This window comes from Lepidochelys kempii, chromosome 4 (genome assembly GCF_965140285.1).
Source record: "Lepidochelys kempii isolate rLepKem1 chromosome 4, rLepKem1.hap1, whole genome shotgun sequence".
Taxonomy (NCBI): domain Eukaryota; kingdom Metazoa; phylum Chordata; order Testudines; family Cheloniidae; genus Lepidochelys; species Lepidochelys kempii.
In genome coordinates this window covers 60,890,720-60,912,916 of record NC_136383.1, presented here as the reverse complement: position 1 = coordinate 60,912,916, position 22,197 = coordinate 60,890,720, and the positions used below count along the sequence as shown (strand labels likewise).

Sequence of the window (22,197 nt, the reverse complement as noted above, 5' to 3'; positions counted from 1 at the left end):
CAAAGAAACTGAACCAAACATTTTGGTGAGTTGAGAAAGTTCACTTAACATTTTCTGCTCTTACTTGCATACCACAGAATCATAGAATATCAGGGTTGGAAGGGACCTCAGGAGGTCATCTAGTCCAACCCCCTGCTCAAAAGCAGGACCAATCCCCAACTAAATCATCCCAGCCAGGGCTTTGTCATGCCTGACCTTAAAGACCTTAAAGCCACTTCTTTAACTTACTGGCAAGAATACTGTGGGAGACCATGTCAAAAGCTTTGCTAAAGTCAAGAAACAACATGTCCACTGCTTTCCCCTCATCCACAGAGCCAGTTATCTCATCATAGAAGGCAATTAGATTAGTCAGGCATGACTTGCCCTTGGTGAAGCCACGCTGACTGTTCCTGATCACTTTCCTCTCCTCTAAGTGCTTCAGAATTGATTCCTTGAGGACCTGCTCCATGATTTTTCCAGGGACTGAGGTGAGGCTGACTGGCCTGTAGTTCCCAGGATCCTCCTTCTTCCCTTTTTTAAAGATGGGCACTACATTAGCCTTTTTCCAGTCGTCCGGGACCTCCCCCGATCGCCATGAGTTTTCAAAGATAATGGCCAATGGCTCTGCAATCACATTCGCCAACTCCTTTAACATTCTTGGATTCAACGCATCCGGCCCCATGGACTTGTGCTCGTCCAGCTTTTCTAAATAGTCCCGTACCACTTCTTTCTTCACAGAGGGCTGGTCACTTCTGTCCTGTGGAAGAAAGACAAACATGGCACATCCAGTGCAGGTCACAGCAGCTGAACGCTCCCCATCCATATTACCTTCCTTCTACGAGCTTCCTCAGGAGTTGTAGTAACTACTCAGAGAAGCCGGCAAGATGTAAGCCTCAGTGGGCTGTCCCCAGGCAAACTCCCTCTGTTAGCCTCTCTGCTGTTCGCTGCTCAGCTGGTTCACAGCTGAGTGGCTTTTTATAACAGTCAGGCCCACTCAAGGCTCACCTGGAACAAAGCACTCCCAATTCACACTTTTCAAACAAACAACCCATCAAGCACATGGTCAAACTGTCCCCACAACAGACACTCAGCTGTAGCTCACGAAAGCTTATGCTCAAATAAATTTGTTAGTCTCTAAGGTGCCACAAGTCCTCCTTTTCTTTTTGTGAATATAGACTAACATGGCTGCTAACCTGTCTGAAACCTGTCACCAACACAGCCTCCCTAATTCAGCCCTTAGCATACCTCCTCTCAGACAGATCCCAGGCAAACTCCCTCTGTTAGCCTCTCTGCTGTTCACTGCTTCTGCACCTCTTGCTCTCAGCAAAGATCAGAAGCAAGGGTACCCACCACCGCCACAAATACACACTCATTTTGCAGGTCCTCTTTAGTTAAAAAAGACATCTTGATGTTAAAATTTGAACTTCATATTCAGTTAAGTACCAATGGCACAGTTAAAAAGAAAAGGCACAGCTTAGCAAAAATTTGTGCAGGATGAAGAGAAAAATGGGAACCCTGCAGTTCAATATTAACCTCCATAAAGCAGCATAAGACATATAAGGCTAAGTTATGGGAAACCTGCGGTGCTCCACAGCTCTGCAGGGTGGGGACAACCAAGGACTTGATGAAGTTACTGTTTCTAAGGTGATGTTTAGCAGTTAATTTGTACAGGTAACTTAGAGTGACAAGCTCCATATCCCAAAAATCAGGCCTCAGCCATCCAATCTTCCTTACCTGTGATATATTTGAAGATCTAACTCCTTATATCCATCTACATGACTGACAGACGCAGCACACATATGAGCTTAACCAGCTGACACTACTAGGCGATACATATGTTTGCTTTTAAAATGATCATTTATCTAAGAAGCTGATATTCAGATTTCACAAACATATAAGATGCATTCCAAAACTATACCTAATGATCTTTTTACTCCAGAGAGGAGAAATTTTAGTCTCTCTGGTAAATAATACTTTAATAGGTTGCCCAAATTACTGTATGTATTTAGCAGAGAAGTTGGAATGACTCCAAACCCACAATTCTTGTCTTTGGTATATATAATATACTATACATTTTCCAGCTGTCCATGATGGGTTTGGGGGAAAGAAATCACACACACACACAAAAAATCACCGAGGGTCTGAATTAAACAACTAACATCAAGAGCTAACATTTAGAATGCTGTATGTTCCAGACTGCTTGCCAAATGAATGGTAAACTGGGACATATATATGTACATGCACAGACATTGAGTATGTATAGCCTCCTAAGTGCTAAGGTTGATATTATGAACTAACAATCTGACACTCACACCTGTTGTCCTTTAACACTGCTATGCATTCAAGATGTAAAATTATGTAGTATTGCAAAACTCCAAGCACTGAGGACAGTGTGTCTCAAATAAGAAATCAGGCTGAAGCAAAAATTGTATTCTTATTAGCATCTTAGACACAATTCCACCATTGATCCCCACAAGCTTTGGGCAGAGGATTTACAATAGCCTTAAGAAGTCCACTGTCAACAATTACCTTGTCTTAATTATACAACCCAAAATCCCTCACCATACTCCTGGTGATGAGGTACTCTGTGGGTTATTATAGCCTGCAATACCAAGGCAGGAGGTAAAGATTAATAGTTAGCCTGGATCATAGAATCATAGAATATCAGGGTTGGAAGGGACCTCAGGAGGTCATCTAGTCCAACCCCCTGCTCAAAGCAGGACCAATCCCCAATTAAATCATCCCAGCCAGGACTTTGTCAAGCCTGACCTTAAAGACTTCTAAGGAAGGAGATTCTACCACCTCCCTAGGTAACGCATTCCAGTATTTCACCACCCTCCTAGTGAAAAAGTTTTTCCTAATATCCAACCTAAACCTCCCCCACTGCAACTTGGATTATCTATGATAACTCTGACTTGTCTCACTAAATCTCTTAGTCTGACCATCATTATCCATTTGTATTTAACTGCTAAGACTAGCTGGAAATATGCACATTTTGTATCACGTATTACAATGAACTTGTTTTCAGAAACCAATATGTTCAGCTGACATCATCTTGGAGGAAGGCAAGGATCTGAAAGCCTGAAGAAACTAGCTCCAGCATCACAAAAACCCAAATTCAGAAGTCCTTACTGAGTTTTTCTTCAATCCTTACTCAGGTTAACTTCTAGTGAAGACAATCAGACCTCACCAGAATGTGGAATGAGGACCTGTCCTTGACTGCATTGTTGGGAGTTATGCCACTTTTGTGACACTGTTGTCATAGAATCATAGAACATCAGGGTTGGAAGGGACCTCAGGAGGTCATCTAGTCCAAGCCCCAGCTCAAAGCAGGGCCAATCCCCAACTAAATCATCCCAGCCAGGGCTTTGTCAAGCCTGACCTAAAAAACCTCTAAGGAAGGAGATCCCACCACCTCCCTAGGTAATGCATTCCAGTGCTTCATCACCCTTCTAGTGAAAAAGTTTTTCCTAATATCCAACCTAAACCTCTCCCACTGCAACTTGAGACCATTACTCCTTATTCTGTCATCTGCTACCACTGAGAACAATCTAGATCCATCGTCTTTGGAACACCCTTTCAGGTAGTTGAAAGCAGCTATCAAATCCCCCCTCATTCTTCTCTTCCGCAGACTAAACAATCCCACTTCCCTCAGCCTCTCCTCATAAGTCATGTGTTCCAGACCCTAATCATTTTTGTTGCCCTCTGCTGGACGCTTTCCAATTTTTCCACATCCTTGTAGTGTGGGGCCCAAAACTGGACACAGTACTCCAGATGAGGCCTCACCAAATGCCGAATAGAGGGGAACGATCACGTCCCTCGATCTGCTGGTAATACCCCTATTTATACAGCCCAAAATGCTGCTAGCCTTCTTGGCAACAAGGGCACACTGCTGACTCATATCCAGCTTCTCGTCCACTGTAACCCCTAGGTCCTTTTCTGCAGAACTGCTGCCGAGCCATTCGGTCCCTAGTCTGTAGCAGTGCATGGGATTCTTCCATCCTAAGTGCAGGACTCTGCACTTGTCTTTGTTGAAACTCATCAGATTTCTTTTGGCCCAATCCTCGAATTTGTCTAGTTCCCTCTGTATCCTATGCCAACCCTCCAGCGTATCTACCACTCCTCCCAGTTTAGTGTCATCTGCAAACTTGCTGAGGTGCAGTCCACGCGATCCTCCAGATCATTAATGAAGATATTGAACCAAACCGGCCCCAGGACTGATCCTTGGGGCACTCTGCTTGATACCGACTGCCAACTAGACATGGAGCCATTGATCACTACCCGTTGAGCCCGACGATCTAGCCAGCTTTCTATCCACCTTATCGTCCAAGTCCTTGTCCCAGTCCTGGACCCTCTGTTGGGAATTCCATGAATCCAATTACCTTGTGTTTGGATCAGGCAGAATAGGAGGCTGACTATGAAAGGCTGCATGAATACCCCTGGTCAAAACTTTTAAATCAGTGGAAGTTAATTGCAGAAACTTTTGCCCAGAGATCCCCACTGCTGAAGAATCTTTCCTGAAGAAGATTCAGAAATAGGAGTGCTATGGAGCCTGTGGGTTGAAAAGCAGGGTGAGAAAAAGCACAAAGAAACAAGGCCTCTTTACATGTAAGCCCATGATACCACTACATTCTCTAAGATCCATGTGAGTCTTGGGATTCTATGGGATTTAAGGTAAAAACCTAGTACATTTAGTAGGGGGAACCCCCTCTTTCCCCTTTGAGGTTATAATTTATGGAGAATTCCAAAATAGAAACTTCGCCAAGTTTCCCTACCATTCTGAAGCAGCTGTCCATGAATTTTTCTACAGGAAAGTGGGGGAAGGGCTATCCCTGCCAAATGACTTCAAAATATTGATTAAAGTATTTTGTAACTGGGAAGCAAATAAGTGAATAGAAGGTGGAGAGGATTAGTATATAATTAATAACCACAAGGTGTATTTGAGCTTGTCTTTGTAACAACAAATCAGAGGGTGAAATTTAATACAGTAGGAAATATAAATTATACTTGTACCTCTTTATAGATCACTCTCTGTAGATATTTGTTGGCATTAATTTGTGATAATTATATTAGGCTCTTAATCTTCCTGAAACACTAGAGACTGAATTCTGTATGCCAATGTAATAATGAATTAGCCAAAAGAAAGTTGTATGTTAAAATAACAGTGTCTTTATTTTACAGTTTGATGCTATGGGGCAGATTCTTAGTTCATACATACTTCAGTGGAACTATACTTCAGTGGAACTTCATACATACTTCAGTGGAACTATGTCAATTTATACCAGCTGAGGATTTTCCACATAGATCTCATCTTGCCAGGTGTTGCATGCCTTTTATTCCCACTGAAGTAAACAGGAACAGAGGGCCCTCAAATACTCAGAACCATGCAGGATTGGAACTTAGATTAGTACAACAATACAAAGGATTCTCTTCTCCAGCTGAGGCCAACCTTTGGTTCATACGACTTGTAACATTTACATGTAAACCCTAATGCAAAGTCCATTAAAGTCAATAGTGTCTTTCCATTGAGTTCACTGGGCTTTGGAGCAGAGGCTTACCATGGAGAAGAAGCTCACAGTTCAAGTCTGAAATGGTTGACTAACGTCCTGTATCATTCTTTTGGGTTAAAATTCCTAGATATTTTTACTGCACTATCAAGAGTCTGGACTTAATGTTTCAGTCAGAAATCTGATGGACCTTTTACAGATTATTTAATTATAAGGGATCTGATTTTGTTTCATTATGTCCTATTATAAAACAATGGCCAGTAAACACTGTAAATGCACTAATGATTTGAAATTTTATTACTCACTTTATTTACCCATTTCAAATCATTACAGGGAATACACTCAGTAAATGGGTTAAATGCAAAGATCATTTGCACAAGAGATAGGTGACATTGGCTGAAGCTTGACAAGATCTGCAGCACTCTGATCAGTATGCTGATGTACAACATTTGGAAGTCAATGTGATATTTGGGAGATTCTTCCAACCTTTCAGACCAGGATTTGAGTCAGTACCCTGCATTTAAAAAGGGTGGGAAAATATTTGAAGAAAAGTTGTCACCAATGGAAATGAGGAAAACAAAATACAAAGAATTTCTCTTATTCCTAGGATTGTTCCCAGACAACCACTAGTATTCATTTCTGCTGGCAGCCACTAAGCACTATGAAAAGTTTCAGTCTGCATAAAACATTAAAATTCTAATGAGCTTTGCAGCGTTTACAAAATTCCAGAAAATTAAGCACAGTGGGGATGAGTTATCATTAACTGCATGAACAGGATACTACACAGTAGCAAGAATGTCAATTGCTTTCAAGTTACCATATTGTTATGGCAAAGTAGCATGTGGTATTTTCCCATTAGTCCATAAATGACACATTATATGTCAGAGCTACTCTAATAACTTATTCTCAAAAGGTTAATACGCTAAACAGATGTCAGGACTGAATGAAATCTTTACTACATAAACAAGTCAGATAGGGAATCAAGTTTTTAGAATGCTCTCCTTTTGATTATAGTGTAATGCGAAATAAAATAAAACGGAAGTAGAGCTGGCTATAGCTGCAAAATTCAGATCCAGACTTGAAATTAATTTTTTTTAAAACCATCCCTATTAAGTTTGAGAGTGTTTGTATTTAGCATTAAAATAAGGATTATTCACAAAGAGTTCTGAGTGAGAATTTGCTATTTCATCTGTGTTGTTTAACAGTGTCAAGCCATATAAGCCACAGGGTATTGATTCTGTTCCCTGACTAGATGAACGCATAAGCCATCCATCACAAAATACTAGAGCCTGCCTATACAGAATTTGATATCAGTGAATACCCCAAGTGTCTTTGAAATGTTTTTTTATGCAAACATGTGCGCTTGTAGAAGTCAATTACATTAGAAAAATGATACCAAATTGGAATGATCATGACAAGAGAAATAATTTTTAAAAATCATGCAAATATCTACAGGATTTTTTGTTTGATTGTTTGTTTGTTAAAACGTATTTGCCAACTCTAATTACAACATTAGAGATGGGCCCCAACCAGCAGAGTTTGCATCTGGGACCAAACTTTGGGGATTTCTTAGATCCCAGGCATTGGTTCGGGTCTAAAGTACAGCTACATATATAGTCACATATACAAATGTGCAATGTACTTTTCAGATACCTAAAAGTAAGCATAGTCTATATTTAAAATGTACTGGACAGTCCTGGAGACTTTAAAACACCACCTGTTGAATAGGGATGAATTCCACTGAACAACACTAGGTTCTGTTTAATATTGCTGCTATTTTAAGATCAGATTGGTCAAATTTCTTGTTTAAAAAGAGCCCACAACTACAGCTTTTACACTGAATAATACTTACTCATATAAAGTAGTCCCATTGAGCTCATTGAGAAGCAGATAGATCTAGTGGCTGGGGCACTTGATTGGGAATTAGCAGACTTAGGTCCTTGGCTATACTACTGGCGATAGGACCCAGGCTCAGTGTCCTAGGAAGCACCTTCCAGTCCTACATCCTTAAGTACTACTAAACAAAAGTGTTGAAGAATTGGATCTTTTTAAAAAGAAATTTGCAGAATCTGGCCCCCAAAAAGTGAAATGAACAAACAGACAGAACTTGCAATGCCATACTATTAAGGCATAGAAAAACACCTACGTACATGACATGCTTATAGTTCAGTGATTTACGTTAAAGTTCTTTTGTGCTGACTGAATTAACGGCATGTGGGTATGACAGACTCCTTTCCTGACAGCTGGATAAGAGAAGTGATTTTTGCTGCCTCAATTAAGATGTCCATTGTTGTGGATAATGTGAACAATTAAATGAAGTTTACATCTAAGCAATAATTTCATCCAAAAGTTACAGCATTGTTACAAAAACACAAGAGAACCAATGTCTAACCACTCAAGTGCAACCCATCCCTCTGGGATGCAAAAGCAACTATTTGTCACAGACACAAATTCACAGCAGCTTCCATTTACTTTGCTATTGGCAATTTTAATGAGTTGAATCTAACACCCCAACTAGGTAATGACTATGAAAATTACGATGATTCCACAAACAATTACCGGTACATTGCTGGAAAAAAGTACATTTTTGTGATTTCTGTATTCATTTTTACAAATGCATCATTATAGATAATTATTTCATATACTGTAATTAATTTACATGAAAAGTATGCATAAATTTATAGCAGGTCAAGTCCTATGATCACTTCTCAGTTTTAAAGCCAATGGTGTTTGCCTGAGAAAGAACAGAGTAACATTCAAGAACGAACTTCAGGGTTTATCAATCATGCATCTTCCTGTAAACAGTATAAAACAAGTCTAAGGTATTTTTGTACACAACAAAATCATTAGAGCTTTATGTTTGTACCTATAAGTAAATCAAAACCTTTTAATTTCCTTGTATTTCACTTTGAATGTTATTCATAGTAGTTGAGTAATGTATGTGTGAAGCTGTCATTCTCTTTATCATCAACCATAGTTCAGCCAAGCTAATATATTAATCTCTTAATCTTTCCTTCATGCTCTATCCCTGCAGTGTTAGTCAATGTGGTTGCTTTTCCCTGATTTCATGCAATTTATCCACCTCCTTGTGGTAGAGAGATACAGAGTTATAGGTGCATTTCTAGTTAGTTTCACCAATTCCATATAGCAGGGGACTTTTATTCCAATGGTACATGTGTATAGAGCCCAAAATTGCATTTCCTCCCTCCCCATCATATCACATGGCAAACTCATATATAATTTGCTGTCCTCTATATCTCTTAAGTCTTTTTCATTATTACTGATTTTCACTTTATTTAAGTGTTTGAATAGTTAGTTTCAAATTTCTCCCTCTACTGAATATCAGGATTTCTGGTCATTCTTCCCTAAACAGTTACTCACAAAGTGATTCCTACTGAAGCCAGGGGAACTCCACACGTGGATAACAATTTGCAGAGTCTTACTAATTTATATATCTTTTTAATGCTCTGCCCACACTTCTAACTAATCCACTTCCTGTTTTATTATTTGACTGTGATTTCACTTCCTAATTTAGTTAGCATTTCAGAATTAAGGTCCTGTTTCAACAAGATATAAGCCAATGCCTAACTTTAAGCATGGTAGTAGTCTCTCTCACTTTACTGAACTGGGATTTTTATTTATTTTTACCCCCAGATCATTAATAAAGAGGTGAAATAAGATTGCTGTTTGGCCCAATGCCACCCCACAAGACACCTCTCCCAAGCTCAATAAATCATAAGTCATTATCATCTTTTATCTGTGATCAGGTTTCAGTCTATGTGACAGTGCTCATATCTAAAGGAACCTGAATAAATTTTCCAAGTAATAATTTCTCAGGCATTTCTAAGATGTCCATATCTACTGCAAAACATATTCTCTTCCTCCAATAATTTTATAATTAGCTTTAAGAGAGTGATCACATTTGTCTGGCATGATTTGATTTTTCAGACCTATGCTCTTTATTACTTACTGTTTATTTTCTCTAGGTGCTTATGTGACCGGGATAGCAGAGCAAATTAGGCATACTCCTTTTCCTTCCATTTAACACGCTGCTGAAGTACAGGCCAGAGTTCTATCTCTCCAGGATTTTTCAGAAAGCATCTCACAGAGTCAAGCTCAGGGCCATTGTATTAGGCCCTGGAGTTAAGGTTCATTAGTAGCTCTCAGACACCTTCAAAGAAAGAATGCCACATCATTGCTTAGTAAACTACAATTTGAGATTTAATGCAAGCAAACAAATGAACCAAGATTTTGAAACAGTCCATAAATCACTTTTACATTTTTTTAAAAAAACAATATGTATTAGGAAACAAACAATTAGTGTATCTTTCTAGTACAGACTTCCCTTTCAGTGACATACTTCTTGGTCTGCAGAAGAGAAGAATAAGGGGGGATTTGATAGCTGCTTTCAACTACCTGAGAGGTGGTTCCAGAGAGGATGGTTCTAGACTATTCTCAGTGGTAGAAGAGGACAGGACAAGGAGTAATGGTCTCAAGTTGCAGTGGGGGAGGTTTAGGTTGGATATTAGGAAAAACTTTTTCACTAGGAGGGTGGTGAAGCACTGGAATGCGTTACCTAGGGAGGTGGTAGAATCTCCTTCCTTAGAAGTTTTTAAGGTCAGGCTTGACAAAGCCCTGGCTGGGATGATTTAATTGGGGATTGGTCCTGCTTTGAGCAGGGGGTTGGACTAGATGTCCTCCTGAGGTCCCTTCCAACCCTGATATTTTATGATTCTATGATTGCACCCACCCATGGTTGCTACTTGGACTAAGACTCCTTTTGGTGGTTCACCTGTGTTTCCCCGTCCCCCCCACCATGGACCTGCTTCTACTACTTCGTCCTGGGATTCCCCTACATCTCCACACACACCTAGGGTACCTTAACTCCAGGGAAGGTAGATGGAGTATTTATGGCATGTGCCCAGGATGGTGAGGTAAATGGGTATTTGAGGCAGGAAGGTGCTGGGCAACTCAGGGAATGCTGAAGTTGTTTGTGTGGGCGCATAGGGACTGCTGAGGTCACTGGGAGATGGGCTGCATTGTGGGAGTGATAGAGCTGGGAGGCACTCAGAGCAGACTCTCTTCCCACCTTCTATACTGTACCACTGCCCTGGTCTGCCTCCTGGTTGATTCTCCATGGTGGCTCAGATTCATCAGGGACCAATGAGAGAGAGAGATGCTGCCTGAAGAGTAGGTGCCACATCACTGCAGTATCTGCTCCCAGCCCACCCATTTTCTGGGACTGCCTGCAGAGTGGAGTGGCTTTCCAGCCAGCCCCAGTAAGAGGGAACAAAGTGGCAATGTTACCTTTTCATTTAGCAAAGGAAAGGGAGTTCCACTTCCCCTTCCTTTTTTCATGCACAGTGCACACTCGTAAGTACCAGGGACAATGAGGATGGATAGGAACATTTGATTTGGCCATGTTGTTTAAGAAAGTCAAACTATTCCCAAGGAGTAGAAGAAAAAGCAGATTGGTCAATAAAGTATGGAAGTCTATGTTACAATGACTAAATGTCATCTGTTGTTCATCCTCTTTTTTCAATCCACAAAAAATTGTAATGAACAACTTGAAATCTCCCAGAGCACCACTTGCGTGAAGATGAAGATGCATTGTATCAGATCCATTTCTAAACCAAATCTAATCCAAAATAAAATGATGAAGAGATTGTATTAGATGTCAGTATATTGTAACCTGTTGGAGATACAGCCATTTACATGCCTTCTTTGATCCAATCACATGATTGTCCATATGGGGACAAGCATCTGCTCCTACATCTCAGAAGTATTATCCCTTCTGAGAAATTCTGCCTCCTCACCCTTGATGAGGATATCTCCATGATATATACACAGCTCTTACCTGTACCAAATTTTGTACTGGAACACTGGAAGTAGCTGGATCGTCCTCCAATGTCAGAATGAAAGTCCAATAGCAGTTGCTCCCTTGGGGCCTGATTCCAAGCCCCTTGAAACCAACAGATGTCTTTCTGTTAAATTCAATTGACTTTATATCCAGTAGTTAATGGGGAAAATAAATAATAACAACAACAAACACCCTCTCAGAGGAAACAGTATCTTGCTTTTCCAGTGTGGTGGGAAGCTTCAAGCCATTTTAACACCATAAAGAAATGGTCATATTTTATTGTAGGGCCCTCATTGAACAGGATAGTAGGGTTGTGACTTGGAAACTCTCTTCCTTTTTCCCTTTCTGAGCCTTGATTCATGTCTCTCTGATTCTTCTTCCTTCTCACTTTTAGTTTCAGTTGGATTGGGAACGCTCTTCTGTGGAGGTTGATTGATTACCTATATCTGGATGCCTCCTAGTAATTAGACTGGCAAAAATGAGATATTTAGTGGACTTTATGGAAAATTTTGCTCTGCTCTGGAGGTAGTATGTCTTGTTTCACTGGTTTGTTTTGGGGGTGGAGGGGTGTTTGTAAATCTCATTCTGTATCCCACGAAATAAGGCTCACATCATCCCAGCTTCATTTTCTGCATCCTAAAATCTCAAGAACTGTGCTTGTAATTGGTTTACAAGTGGTCAGAAATCTTGTGAGGCATGTAATGTTTGTATTATAATGATAAATGTATAAGTCTTATTCCTTTTTGTATTAACACTGATCTCCCATAATGCTCAATAGCTAAGCACAATTATTGTAGCCTACACATTAATGCCTAGGTTTTTGTTTATTTGTTTTTAAGGGACCTCAATTTGACCTGCAATTTTGCATCTACTATTAAAGGTGAAAATACTATAGTTTGACATCTAACTACCTAATTTGAGAGTGCAATCAATAATTAAATACCTAATGCTAGTATTTGTACCCACAGCTAATTGTACCACAAACACTGAAGGGCTTTTTTTGGTGGGGAAAGGAGGGGCAGTGTTTTTTTTTTTTTTAAAAGCAGTCTGCTTTGAGGACATCCCCATTCTCCACTATGAACAAACAAGTCAGTTCCCCATTATTATTATTTTTGTCACATGCTCTATATGTTGTACATCCTTTGTTTGCTTGAGCTGGTAATTCCCCTAAATAAATGACAGAGAGTGGTTGGCACCTTCATTAAAAACTCTGAATTAAAAATCTGGCAAGACTTTGAGTAACTCCTTATCCCTATGTTTTATTACAAATAAAACTATTAATTGTTTTTGATGAATATGCCAAATAATTCCTATGGAAGTGACCAACGAACACGTAATTGGGCATAAGGTTTTTCTACATTCTTCCCAAGCTATTTTATCTAAACTGTAACGTTAACATTTCTTTTTGTGAAATGTGCTGGATGACATATCACACTGGAACATTACTTGGATTGAGTCAGTGAAACAATATATATCACCAGTTCATATATCATGCATATATAGTGTCCTGGCACTGCTTGACATAACATGTCACATCTCTGATACTTTAAACAAATTTCTTGGCTGTCAGTTAAAAAGGACAGATGGGCACACAACACAAACATACAGGAACAAAGAAAGACCTGCAAAGAGATTCTGATCACCTTTTTCAATATCTGATTTCCTTTCCCCAGCCCCACCACTTGAACAGTAAAGGACTGGTTTAGGAAAATATTCATCCAGGCCAAGGGATGCAACTTTCCTGGCTACCTTAACTAATGGGGGAAAAAGCTATTCTAAGATATATACAATAAATAACTAACAGTGCTTAATGGAGAATAACTCAAAACCCTGACATTTTTGGGCAAGATGCAGAAGAATTAGGAGTATAAAATGTATAAAATATGGAAATGAGTTTTATGAGAATTCACCTCTAAATGTAAAGCTCACTGCTTGCAAAAACTGACTTAGAATCACTACAATTTTGAGATTTTTTTTGGGGGGTGGTGTCTTCATTTTTGCCCAGCTATGAAACAGCTCATTCTTCCTGCTGTTGGGCTTCTCACCTTTTAATACCCCCCCTTGTGGTCAGAGTTAGTGACAGCAGCCTTGCCTCAGCTTCCCTTTGTATCAGTTTAGAAATAGAGCCTGCAGTGTTCAGCCACTGTTACAACTTCAACCCTCTGGCAGGGTCAGTTGAGTCCCTCCCCTCTTGGAGTAGTAGGAGTCTTAGTCCCCAAGGGCCTAAGTGATCTGTGATGGACCTTCAGTCACTAGCCCCTGATATCTCCCTCTCTTCTTTGTGTGAGAGGAACAAGGAAGGTTGAATGAGGGACAAAAATAAAGTCCAAAAAGTTGTGTGGGGACTGCCACAAGTCTGAAGTCTCAGCAGTTTCTGCCACCCTTCGTTGTGGAGGATTGTAGGGGGATCCAATCCCACCCTCTCCTCTAAATCCCTGCCCAGGGATCCTCGGTTACTGGGCGAGGGTCTGCTGTTTGTCTCACAGTTCCCACTGAATTTCCCATTCCAAAAATAGAAGTAAAACTTCTGTGTGGTAACTTTGGCAAATGCTGACTTTTAATGGTGAGCACTCTATCGTATCTTCAGATACTGACCAGAGGTACCGATTTTGTGATTTCCCCAAAGGTTCTGGACTCCCACTCCGCCCCAGACCCTGCCCCAACTCCACCCCTTTCCTTGTGGAGGATTGTAGAGGGATCCAAGCCCACCCTCTCCTCTAAATCCCTGCCCAGGGATCCTCAGTTAGGCAGTCAAGGACTGTTTGCTTCGGTCACCTGCTACTTCCCCGGACTGTTTCCCACTTATGGCCTTTGCAGGCATCTTCTTCTCATGATCCTTCTCCTAGAGCATTGGTCTGTTTGGGTGGCTTTCCTCTATCTGATGGTGGGGAGTTTTTCCACAGTGACTCTCAGCCCCTCCAGCAGCTGCCCTGCTCTGTCTGGGTTGTAGCTTTTTATCCCAGTAGTCGCTAACGTGCCATTTAGCTCCAATTTGGAGAGTGATTGCTCTCTTCACTAACTCTTTTCTACCATGTGGGGTCTATACACCCCATCACGTCCCAGTGTCTACCTTCCAATGTAAAACCCAATGTGACAAAAATCCAGAGTCAAGGAAACAAAAAAATTAGTCATCCAGGAAACTCAATCATGGGAATCATTCCTCTAACGCAAATAACTCTATAACACTGGCATGGTTCTTTATTTCTGATCTAAATAATTTTAAATAATAAGTAAAGGAACACCAAATGTGTAGGAATGTAGGTAACATTGGGACAAACGCAAATGACATAGCTTGACAGGAGGTATTGCTAAGAGATAATGAAAACATAAGTTTATGGTTATTTTTCAGCAATAATAAGTTGTTGAACAAGATGTCCCCTTTTTGCCTTACTGCTGATGATAGTTTATGGCTGCTAATAGCCTCTATACAGAGAAGTGACCATATCTAATATTTTGAGTTTAAGCTTTGTTGGGCAAGGACTGTGTCTTTGTTCTCTTCTGAGTGGAGGCTAGCTTATATTTGGGCACTATTCAATAATAATTAAAATATTACTATTGATACTGATATTAATTTGATATCCTACATCAGGTGGTCTCTAAGAATACCTCCTTCAGGAGGTGCCAATTCCATAAATGAGGACATTCAAGTTGACAGCACCAATAATTTGAATGGAAGTAGGAGAGGAAAAACATTAGCACTGAATAGGACTTGAATTTTCCTTCCAGAAATTCTTATACAAGAACAAATATAAATGAACAACAAAGTCTAGTGAAACTACAATACAAGAACATATCTTAGTAAAACTAAAGTATTTTCTGAATCTAATAAATGATGGCTTTTTATTGTCAATCACTGAGCACACTACCCAACATGCTATGTCATACACATACCTGAACAGTGATCTGTGTCTGCTTCTCCAGTAAAAAATAAGTGGTTATCCCGTATCCCCTTTTCTCTCAGTGAAGCAGGGGAAGGTAGGGAATAGGAGACAAAAACAAAATTAAATGAAAAAATGAAAGCTAGAGGTAAGGGAATGAAATAAAAGAAACCATATATAAACAGACAGAGGATGAGAGAATTAAAAACAGGATTTAAAAAGAGGGAACAAGTAACTAAATAAAACAAAAAGTGCATGGAATTTAAAAAAAGGGAAGTGCAGGTTAACCTTGGAAAGAGAATTGCAAAAGCACGAAAAGGAAAGTTAACTAAATGGACAGGATAGCGTTAGCATAAACTGCACACTGAGGAAAATACTACTCAACATGCCTACGTGTTGCACCACCAACATCTAAACAATGGAGTGTAATGAAAGATACAGTCAGAAATTTAATATAGTATAAACTTATTTTTAGTCTTGGTTTTTGTTTCATAGGAAATAGCTGCACACCGTTTTACGTGCCATCATTACTTTCTCCTATTATGATAATTATTTGATTCATTTGGAACTAATCATAACCTTAGTCTCAGTCTGGGTTCTAAAAGTAAGTATCAATAACATCATACCTTTCTCCTGCAACTGAGGAACCTACTAGTTTCTCGTTATACGGGTGGTGGTACCTGACCTACTTTCCCACAAATTTCCAAGATTCCCCCATACACAAAAAATGTTCTTAGGAACATTTAAGTTATTTAAAAAAAAAAGCTCCACAGAAATTATTTCCAAGAAGTGTCCCAGCAACCCTTTTCCAGAGATGATTTGTACATTTGTTTATAAAGCCATTTATTCCAAGCACCAGCATCTATTGGAAAGTTTTTCATACTATTACCAACATTAAAACCACTTGGGATTTTCATTTTAGCACTAATCATGATGCTCACATTCTTCCCCAGGTCAGTATTATATGTACTGCTCTTCACCACTGCTAGACACAGAATACAAAGAACACATTCTCCATTATAATCTGCCTAAAGTAATAAAAATCCGGATGCATTTACATTCAAATGTTACTATATTGCTTAGTATATGCAGTTTGGGGTCAGGGTCTTTTAGGAAGGGCATAGGAAAAATAAATTTCTAAGATGTTAAAAATCTATAGCTATGGAACTAAATAATTCTTTGGCTTTTTTTAAAAGAAAATAATTGGTGGGCTAGGTTTATTGCAACACAATGAATTAATATGCTAGCCTTACGTAGATAGGCTTAGACTAGGAGTTCAAAATTTGTTTTACTTCTATAGGTTACATCTACAATAAGTTTAAGGAGCAAATTCCACTACACTAGCTGGAAATCTTGAAGTCAGTGGGTTTGCAATAGTGCACATGAAAAGAGAATTAGGCTCTAAATATCAACCTTAAGTTAAATCCCACCCCCATTGTAGTCAATGGGAGTTTTGTGATTAATTTCAGTGGGGGCCAGAATTTTTGATTATCCCCAAGACCTATGTTAAGGTTCTCCAAATCAGTATTGGTGCTAGTAATAAAAAAGTGTTCTGAAAATTGCCCCCTCCCACCCACACACTATTTTAAAAGTTACCTTTAAATCATCCATGTTTTCAAAGTTTTCAATATTTTTTCTCTTTCTCCTGCCTTTGTTTGCCACTGGAGGGAAAAAAAGGAAAGGGGGAAAGACAAATACAGAAAAAAGGGAGAGAAAAGGGAAGAAAGAAGAGGAAAATACTCAAACCCTCAATTTTTCCACAGTTTACATTTTCAATAAAAAAACCAAAAAATTCAAATAAATGAAAAAAATCACTCCTTTTCAAAACACGTGGAATAAAAATGAGTTAGAAATGTGTGAAGTTTTTCATAAAAAATCTTGACCTATTTTGATCAGCTGTAGTCAAAAAATAAGCCAGCTGTGTCTAGGTAGAACAAAGAGATCATACAATTTTTACAGCTGTAACCAATATGTTGTGTTAACAATTAGTGCAACCTTTTCAGACTCAGGTTTACAAACTGCTTCCTAAGAGGAAATCTCAGAAGTTTTGGAATATTAGTTTTGATAAAGAAAACAACCAGATATTTGGATTTACCACTGAGAACCTCAATCAGGCCCTGATTCTGTCCCTTCACAGGCAACTGTTTTCCCTCCCAATGATAAAGTCATATATCTTGTGGGAATGGAAAAATGGAGATTCTCATATACCCTGGGGTTTTTCGTGAATATAATGTTTAGAGATCTTTGGGACAAGATCTGCAGGTGGAGGAAATTTGTAAAACTCCCTGGATTCCAGTTGAGTTACAGATTTACAATAGTTGAGGGTCTGGCCCTCTAAATCCAAGAGATACCTCTTTCTGGGTTCTAGGTAGATGAGCATAAAAAAAGTCATCTTCTCTAACACACCAACAAAAGAGCCAGACCCTACACATGGGAAAACACAAGAACTACTCTCGCCATGAACCTCAAGGGCAAAAGTTACACCAAAAGACAAGGGGTATTTAAGCATTATCTCTGCATATGGGGATCTGGAAGGGATAATTCCTTCTGCAGCTCTACACTGCCCCTAACACAAGGACATATATTATTTATACAATCTGGCCATAAATGCAACAGTAGCAGAGGAGTTACAAAGCCCTGGTCCCTTACATTGGAGGGGCAACTACTTTGAAGTCCCCAGAAGATGCTACTTACCAGATTGGATCACTGATCCATACAGGAAATTTTCAGTGTGGTATTCTTTTAAAAATGTACTATATAAATAAAAAACTGGAAAATGCAGAGATAGGAGAAGGTTAAGTTGTGCATAGTCATAGATTCCTTTACCGTATTCTGTTACCATGGCATCCACAGCAGTGCCCAAAATAGACAAAGCCGTTTCATCTTCTTTTCAGATAATCAACATTTTATTTTGTGTGCAACAATCGGAACATGGAACATTAAACCCTTAGATAAAGTGTACTGTTTAATGCAATAAGAAATGCTAAACTATTATGCAAATTGTGGCACAGAAAATGTATTTAAGTGTATTTTTAAAAAGCATACTGTAGTATTTGAGACTTGAATCTTCTGATTGAAATAAGCTTGTAAGATTTGTTTCAAAAAGACCATGTTAAACACATTTCAATGTGCTTTGTCATCAGGGACTTTATTTATTATGTATACCCCCAAAATGGTGCTTATCTCCATATTTACTAATAGGAAAATGGAAAGTTTGCAACTCATTTAAAACTTTAGCAAAACAGAGAATAAAGTTAATATATGACTAATAAAAATACCACTAATATGACTAATAAAATACTACTAATACCAATAATAGTACGATCCTAAAACCCATGGGATCTGTTGTTTTCCGTGGGATTCCATGACAGTATAAGGCTCTGTTATAGAAGATCCAGTTGAAGGATCAGATGTATGTTAATGCCAATACCAATAATACTTTGCACTTCTAATAAAATGCTGTGAATGTTTTTACAGTTCAAGCTTGCAAGTAGCCTTGGATGATATTCTGGCCCCATTTAATTTAGTGACATAACGATCATTGACTTCAACAGGACTGGGATTTCAACCCTTTTATACTTTCCAAGTTTGTATCCATCTATTCAAAATCTTTCAGAAATAACTGTTTGTGTGAGACTTTGGCCATTTCTAAATTGGAACTGAAAAGCAGGCCTCTTCTGTTTTTGGAGCCAACTCAAAATGAAACCATAGGAATGGATTATGGACATGATTCAATTCTGAGCCCCTTCCACAAAATCTGAAGGAATTTAGCTTCAGTGTCCTTCCACACTGATCTAGCTATAACATATATAATAAACATGTACCCACTTTTTTAATTTTACTTACCAGGTATCAGAACAACCTGTTAGAAAGCACTTAAAAGTTTGGAATACATGCAATTAAAAATGTGTCATACACAGCAATTTTCATGCATTAATTACTACTTACTAACAAAAGGCCAAATCCTGAAATCCTTTCTCGGCTTTTAACAAGGCCATCAGGATTTGGTGCATTGTAATTATGGATGTTAGCTTAAATATAAAGTATTACCACCTGATCTTTCAGCAAGTGTTCTAGTTGTAATCATTGTATCACCTCTCTAATTCTAATCCAATATAATCCATTCTGCAGGTAAAGAAAGGTAAAGAGTATACTGAGAACTCTTGTGGAAGGCAGCAAGTATGCAATTGCTTAGTCACCAAGCAAGCAATCTACAGTATACGTATAATGGTCAAAGATAATTATGTGTACAACCACTTTAATGCACATTAAGTCAAGCCAGTACAAGCTGAAGAAACTCCCACGCAATGACAAAATATTAAGTGCTCCAACATAGCTTAAATTCCTATAACATTTTCATTTCTAGAAAAGTAATAAAAGCTAATTAAAGAGTTTCATTTGTATTTTCCATTTTGCTGCAGCCCTAGACCACCACTTATTGTGTGTGGATACAGTATCACAAGTATTACAGTATTTTGGTATCTATTGGTCATTTTTATCATGCTCAAATTTATCATGGAACAACATTCTAGTAATGAAATAGTCTTCATTAAGAGCACTTATCTGGGCAGGGTGGGAATTTCTCAAGAGTTCAACATTTGACTAGATCTGCTTCCAGTGATGTCAATAGTAAAAAAAAAAAAAAAAAACTTACTTCAATAGGAGTAGCATTAGGCCAACGTTGAGCAGTTTTGCAAATCCCATCCTAGTGTATCCAATAAACTGAAATTAGAGAACAAATGTTTGCATTTCATTTGTGGTCCCTAGCAGAGGATTTTTACTCGAGTGCTTTATGAATATGAAGGGATTTAGCCTTAACTCCCTCTGAGGCACTACATGTATTATTCCCAATTTAGAGATGATGAAAGTAAATCAAGGAGAAGATGGTTTACCTAAAATTATACAGGCAATCTGGTGAAGAGCTGGGAAAAGAAGATGAGTCTCCAAATTCACAGTCTTATGTATAGCTTTCAGGGCATAAAGAATAATAATAATCCTACCAAACGCTGAAGACTTGTTCAACATAATAAATCAAAACTGTAATTTATCTAACTGCCTAGGACAGATAATTCTTCCAATCATGTTGCTACCAGCCTGGTCATAAAAAAAATACAAAACACCCATCCGGATCCTGCTGAGCTTATGATCTCAGGTCTCTAGTCATCTGACCATATTAATCTCAGATCCCAAAGCCTGGCATCTTGTTACATATAAATGTACTTAGAACACTCTCCAGTCCTTATGCCAAAAAGACTGAGTCCTCCAGAGTAATCCAGTTAGTCAAAGGAGCAGAGTGGAAGAGGACTTCATTTGGCCTTACTATGACTTTTGAACCCACCAGAATTATCTTCTTGACTAGCCCCTGGCCTTCTAGAGGCCAAGTGCCCCAGCCAACAGCTAGGCCAGATCTGAAAAGGTGTTTTGTCACTGGTTATTGATGACAATACAATCGAATCTATGTGGCCCCACCAAGTGTGCCCCAGCTTAAGGTTGAAGCAAAATACTGAACAAAAAGTAAAAATTTAACTATTTTAATTAGCTTTTGTTATTTAAGAAATGGAAAAAAAGACACTGTGGAAACTAAGGTGTGGAGCCATTTATCATCATCATTTTGGCACTGAGAGAGAGTTTCTTCAACTTACATTGCTTTGACTTTATATACATGGCTCAGGACAAAGGAAAATAAAGAAATGGCCTAGAGAGGCCAATTAAATGTTGCCATAGGAGAGAAATTAAAGAACTAGAATAAAACAGATTTAAGGAAGACCAGACCCAAAGTGGAAGAACAGAGCTTAATGGACTAAGGATGCCAGAAAAGAGGCTTGATGTAATCTGGAGAGCTGACAAAAAATAAGGCCAAATGTGGAAGTTGGCGGAACAGATGCTGAATGAAAAGGTAAAATGTTGGAATACTTAACATGTATTTATGCTTATAAAATGTGTGATTTCTAAACACAACAATAGCAAAATCCATTAAAAAAACCATGGTTTATGTAGCCATTAAATCCTTATCAGATTGTTGTAGTCCCTCAGCCTTTAACCTTGTAACCTGGCAATATATCTGAGGTATGAATTAATGGTCCACTAAAGCATGTCCTCATGTGTCTTCTTGATTAAGTAATTTATAAGTGAACAGTTAAAAATCATTACATAAAGCAATAACCATGACTATTACAGATGATTAGCTACAGGAAAATGAAAATATTTGTTTTGATCAATTTTTCCAGAGGATTAAAAAAGATCTTTACTGAGCTTTCAAATTCCAGTTGCCATAGCAACTATATTTTTAGTTGCCATAACAACAACTCGGTTTTAAATAATACTGTTACCTCTCCCTCCTCCCCCCTAGAATTCAATACATTCCTGTGGCCAAGGAATAACTAAGTATTTTGCACATAAAGAGGAAATAGTGAATCTATATCTTGTGTCAGTTTCACATAATGGCAGACTGGAGGTTTGGCCTTGTAATGTGAGGAGACTGGAAACCAAGAGAAAAATATGTATGAGACTTACAATCTTCATCCATTTATCTTCTTTCTTTCTAATTGAATGAGTCTGACATTCCATCATCAACATCATCATCAGAACCTTATAGCCTTCTGATCTTGTCTGGATTTCTCTAACACCTGGATTGCTATTGTTCGATTCATCTGGAGCATTCCACAAACCTTTCCCCCTGCAATACTCCTTGCTTCCCCCCCCACCGCCAGTTTTGTGCTTCTGGCTAATGTGGCCTTTAATCCCATGTAAACATGAGCTACAAATTGGCCTCTACTTAGGTTACAATTTGTTGACTCTCAAGCAAAATACATACACAAACATATCCCCACACTATGTTTATTTTCTGAACATTTCAGGGCAAGAATATAATTTCACTACAGCAACAAATGGTAATAAAAGCTTCACCCTGTAATTGTGTCTCTCTGAGTACACTGTCTGCATCGCATTCTTTCAGGTTACTAATTGGAAGCAT

At 38.7% G+C, this 22,197-nt stretch overlaps 1 long non-coding RNA gene across 1 annotated transcript; it reads right to left on the bottom strand.

Moving 5' to 3' along the window:
* Positions 1-654: 654 nt before the first annotated feature.
* Positions 655-10,652, bottom strand: LOC140909976 (uncharacterized). Its single transcript, XR_012158395.1, has 3 exons — positions 10,576-10,652; positions 9,457-9,657; positions 655-736 (listed from the first exon to the last, which is right to left on the bottom strand). It is a non-coding gene; the product is annotated as an uncharacterized LOC140909976 (long non-coding RNA).
* Positions 10,653-22,197: the final 11,545 nt, after the last annotated feature.